Source organism: Lucilia cuprina, chromosome 4, assembly GCF_022045245.1.
Source record: "Lucilia cuprina isolate Lc7/37 chromosome 4, ASM2204524v1, whole genome shotgun sequence".
NCBI lineage: Eukaryota > Metazoa > Arthropoda > Insecta > Diptera > Calliphoridae > Lucilia > Lucilia cuprina.
Window position 1 is genome coordinate 73,241,274 of NC_060952.1, and position 6,189 is coordinate 73,247,462.

The following is a 6,189-nucleotide window of genomic DNA, read 5'->3' on the forward strand; positions in this document are numbered from 1 at the left end:
AGTTCTAGTTCAGTTCTAGTTCAGTTCTAGTTCAGTTCTAGTTCAGTTCTAGTTCAGTTCTAGTTCTAGTTCAGTTCTAGTTCAGTTCAGTTCAGTTCAGTTCAGTTCAGTTCTAGTTTAGTTCAGTTCAGTTCAGTTCAGTTCAGTTCAGTTCTAGTTCAGTTCTAGTTCAGTTCTAGTTCAGTTCTAGTTCGGTTCTAGTACAGTTCTAATTTAGATCAAGTTCAGTTGTAATCTTGTAAGCCGTCTTGACGATGTCAGTTGACGAGTTGACACGTACATAAATTTTTGTGGGGTCTTGGTGACCGATGCTATGTGCATAATAGTGAAACGATTTTTGATCAATTTATTTAAAAAGTATTTACAGTCTGCCCCCGTATTAGCATGAATTTTGACTTGACTCACGTAAGCTGCGAAAGTCAATAACAACAACTACAACAAATACTAAATAAATTGTATAAAGAAAAGAGTTTATAGTGAAATAAAATCTTAAAATACAATAAAAAACAATAATACAGAAAAAATCGAAACATGAAACATTCTGATTGTACACATAAAGTACATACATACAACAAACATACACACATACCACTCCGATAATACTAGCAACAACAAAAAGTAGGTCAAATTTGCTGCCTTCTTGTTACTCAGTCGATAGCAACCGACAACTGGTTTCTAAAATAATAAACAATCATAAAAACACACACACAAACATTCACATAGTCAGATGGACAGACTAGCCGACACACACCTAAACACTCACTACTCAGTCACATATAAAACAAGCAAAACCTCTTTGGAATACTTAAGCATCCGCGTCCACTTGCACTTTCTTTTTACCTCAATTCTTACGTAGAGAGCTCGCTCCCTTTAAGCTCAAGCACACAAAAGCAACCACAAAAACGAATAAGCCAAGCTGCTAGCTCCAACAGCAAAACAACTACAAAAACAAAGATCGATTGGGCCAAGCTAAAATAAAAACACCAACAACAATACACGAAACCAAATACTACAACTACCCATCGTTAATGACGATCCATAACACGAAGAAAATAAACTGCGTCATTGTTCTTGTTCATAAACGGCTTTAAAACAAACTCTCACACACAGTTACATACATACACATATACATATGCATGTCTGTACCTGTATAAAATCAAATTCTCTCATAAAGCTTCACTCATATGAACGTTTTAAAGCGGGCTTGGTGTTTTTTCTTCAGTTTTAATTATCCATGCTATTTGTTGTTGTTGTTTATTAGTAATTCTAAACTTTACCTTTCTTTTTCGTTTTACAACAAAAACTCTTAAGTTACAAACAACAATAAAAAGTTAATTCTTAATTTTTTATGGTTTGTTGCATTTTCTTATTCTAAATATTTGTGTTTAAATTTATACGTTACTTTTTTCATATGTTGTTGTTGTTTCTACTTTCTATTCTATTAACATTCTATTGTATCTAGTGGTTAGTTGCTGTTGTTGTTGTTTTATTCTTCTGTAGATACTTTTTTTCTCAGGTTGTTGTGAATTCAAATAATTCTTGAATTGAATAATTTTGATCAAAATCTTAGGATTAAAGTCTCAAAAAATGTCCATTTTTGAATTTAAATGGCCACCAGTGTCGCCAGATGTGGGGGATTTGTCCCAAATTGGGATTTTTGTAAACTGGGGTTTATTTGAAATTTTTTTTCGCTATTTTTGTCAATTTGGGGACAAATCCCCACACTGCTCTAGGACGAATTTAATATGACGCAGCATATATAAAATATAAAAAATTATATTGCTGTGCACAGCTTGTAGAAATTTCTATGCACAGCATAAGAGATTTTGGTTCCTGTAATACTTGTTAACGTTGAATTAATTCAAATAAATAATAAACTATTCAAAATTTCTCATAGCTATATGCAAAGGTATGTATTTCTGGAAATGGCTTTATCGTTAATGATTTTCTCATAAAATCTCAGGTTGAAATGGCTAGGGAATGTGTTCCACGCTGAAATGGAGAACATTGCGGGTCTTGACCCTCGCAGGTCATGGGCATTTGTCACTTCTTCGACTGGGCTTGATATGGGGACAAAGATTTTCTTTCTTATATATTAATTCTTGTTGATTATATCTATCCTTTTAACTTCATTCTTTCTGCTTTTGTTTTTGAAACTTCACTCTTTGAAGGAAATCACAATAGATCTTAAGATCTCCGAGTGGATATGCACCGTTTTTATGGTGTATAACTCTTCTTAACCTAACCTAATAACTTTCTCAAATATTTCGACTTCAACTCAAAAATTTTGTATCTAGTATAAATATAATATGAACAGACAAACGTAGATTTGTATCGATTCACAATTGGTCATAGTTCCCATATAATGCCAATTTCCGAAAATATCTATAATGCGCACATTTCATTGATAAAAAAGTTTTAGAGATAAAATTTGACACAAATATGTTTTGTCTATGTATCAATCATTCCGCAAAGAGGACAATATTAAACTTCATGCCTTTGAGAAAAAATTTCGTTATAATGTAAAAATTCTGATTGAAATATTTTAAAACGGGGTTTTAGTGTAAACAAAACTAAACTAGAATGAATATAATTGTTAATATTTATAAAAAAATATATATAAAAATCTACAAAAATGTCGCAAAAATTATAAAAAAATCATGAAATATTACGAAAATCTCCAAATCCCTCCCCACGAAATTCTGTCCTAAAATATAATTTGAAATCCCTACATCTGGTGACACTGCTTAAGTGGTATCTTTTTATTGCTGCATTATTAAGTTGCTGTAAATTAAAAGCATACTTTTAGGATGTTATTAAAAGAAATGTTTATAAACATTTGTATAGATACATTTTGATTATTGATGCTATTGTTAAATATTGTTTGGTATTGAAGAGGAAAACAACTAGTTTTTACATATTCAGAAGCGATATTAATCAAATATAAGTGATATTGAGTTCTAATTTTAATTACAGTTAGCACACAATTGGCCTTATAAAAATAATCTGCCACGACCATTTTTTATAATTATATATTGCTAAAAAATGCATTTTTTGGTCGCATATATGTATCTCAAAACTTTTACTATCGATTTTGAACTTTATATATTTAAAAAAAATCAATTTCATCAGGATTACGATTTATTTATAAAAAAATAAAAAATTTCAATATTTGCAGTAAAAATTTAATAAAACCCATTTTGGTATTTTAACACATTTTCAACGTTTAGAGTAGTGTTGTCATTCGAATAAAAATTATTCGATTAATATACGTAAAAATTGTTATTTTTCTTTGAAGGAAAGAAATTTCCAATTAAGAATAAAGAATAATTCGAAAAATTTTTGTCGAATAATATTTTAATATTACCTTTTACCCATATTTTATTTATATTTTTGAATATAAACAGATAAAAAAACAGTTTATGTAGAATTTAGTTCTTAGTATTATTATAAAATCATTTTCTGATGAGATCTTTATATGGGAGATAGGATCGATTATTGACCGATCCTCATAATATTTGACAAAATCATTTTGGTTCCTTAAAGATGTGTACATTTCAAATTTCATTGCCATTTGCACTTCTATAAGCCAATTATCTGCATTATATGAATTTTCTGAAAGGAACCTTATATGGGTGCTAGGGTAAAAAGTAGACTGATATTGCCCATTTTCACTTTGAAATCTACGGACAAATTTAATATAGCTTGTGATTGAACTAGGTTACTAACGTTTAAGTGCATTATTGCACACAAACCCGTTTTTTACCCGTATTATAATATTTTGGATGTATTTGACAAGTTTTATTTATATTTTATTAAATTTTTCGAATAAAAACATTTATTCGTTATTTAATTTTAAATAAATAATTTTTAAATAAAAATCTGATATATTTACTAAGATATAGGCATTCAAAATTAGTATGCGCTTTAGGAATATTACAAAAATATAATTTTATTTTTAAAAGGAGCCACTTTGAGCACCTTTATTTCGAGTTAAAAGAACCTTGCAATATTTTTAGTTATTTTTCTATATTATATGGCATAGTAGAAATAAAGAAGGTAGTCTCAATAAAAAAATTAAATTTAAATTAGGTTTTTTGACGTTTTCCTTATTTTAAACTTTATATACAGAGTTGCCACGTGCTAAAAATAATAGTGAATTTCCAGACATATTTTACAAAAAATGTGTAGTTAATTTATTTAAATAAAAATGATTTCCTCTACAAACTTACAAATAAAAAACATTTCGGGTTTATTATTTAAATAAAAATGATTTCCTCTACAAACTTACAAATAAAAAACATTTCGGGTTTATTAAGTGATATTTCTACTATGTTATATGGTATGTTAGTTGTTAATTGTAATGTCAATCCTGTCAATTGAAAAGCGTTTATTTTTGTCGTTCTAAAAGTGCCAAATGTCTTCCTGTGGTATTGTGTGATTTGTTTATAGAATCCCAACAAAAACTTACACTGGGTAGACTAGAGACGGTCTACCATGCGACCCTGAATTCGTCAATGAAGAACTGAGGTAGCAATTTTTGTACATGGTTGGTCCGGTCCATGTACAAGCACTTTGGAGAAGTACTCGAGCTATCTTATCTCTTGTCATAGCAGCCATAGTTGCGAAATGACAGGCAGCATAGGATCAAATCTCAATGCGAACCCCGACAAGGAAAAATCAATCACTGGTCTAAAGTCAACAAAAGGGGGTGACAAGTCCCAACATCAGGTGAAATCAATCTTTCGGTAAAGCGGAAGGTGACCACCCTTATGATGTCATGAAAGAGTGCATTATTCAAAATGCAATTTCCATCATCTAATGACCCATTCCAGAGCATTCAGAGATGGCCCTATTGTTTTGGCAACAATGTGCCAAAACCGATCAATGTAACAAAGGAAATAGGAATTTCCAAACTCAACAGCACCGAAGTATATGGAGACTTTCCCGATATTTCACCAATTTTAGCATCAGTTCCATTCCCATGATCATAAAGATCGCTCCATTGAATACTGACCTGACAATTCCCCAGCATATACCGGCGTCCCACTACACGACCGGTAAGAGATACCGATCGGGTTTAGAAATCCAGCATATGCTGCTTTGTACACAGACCTGTTCGAAGAGAGAATTATCCAACCCATTAGGTATAGGTTATATTAGCCAACATTCTTTCCCCGCGATTTTGGGTATTACACCACAGCCACTACGTGGATCCCGAAGGAAACTCAACCAACTGACCAGCCAGGATATATTCCTGCGGCAACTGGCCATCCATAGTGCCAGATTATATGGTGCTCTGGTTAGACCTCATGCCAAATCATTCCGAAGAAAAGCCAAGGATACATTTGACATCACCAGTTTATAGTTCAGGCAGACTAGAGGTATTGGTAGCACCTCTTTATACCGGGATTGCAATACACCATGATGGACATTTCATCATGGAAACATGCCCCGGGGCGTCGACATTGATAGCAAGTACTTACCACGGTCGCTACTTTGGGACCCCACTGCGCTGCATCTGGAATAATCCAACAATATAACTTTCAACAAAATGTTATGTCACAATGTTCATAATGAAGAAAATCCCTGGGCGATTAACATTATTATAATGAGTACATTTTCAAATCATAAATTATACTTTTTCGGGAGATAATGGTACCCTATCCGTGACTCTTTTATTTGCCTTATTTACCGACTTATTTTAGAGTTCAATTAATGGCAATTTTAGAGTCATTTTCGATTCATATTTCAATAATGTATATTACTTTTTGGATAATTTTTGTGTCTCTACCATAGAGTATATAGAGCGGAAACTCTGCTGTCAAGGACCTAAGTCTGTTGTCAAAAACCTAAGTCGATTGAATGTAGTAGTAGAAACACTTATGATAGTATTAGCTGAGTACATTAGTAAAGTTTAATGAGCACAAAGTGGTGGTGGTGAGTCGCCTCAAAAGCTTACCCAGTGGTCTTATAAGGCCAACACGACATGTGTTCACGTAAAGCATATAACATATGAATCTGTTTTTTTCGGCAACAGCACCGAACTTATCCATAATAGATATAACTCGTAATTTTGTGTTTAAACCACAGCCATCCTGAAGGGACCACTGCAATAACCGGGACAATACAAAAAATGAAAATCCAGACGAATACGGAAACATACATACATAATTTTGATATTTTATA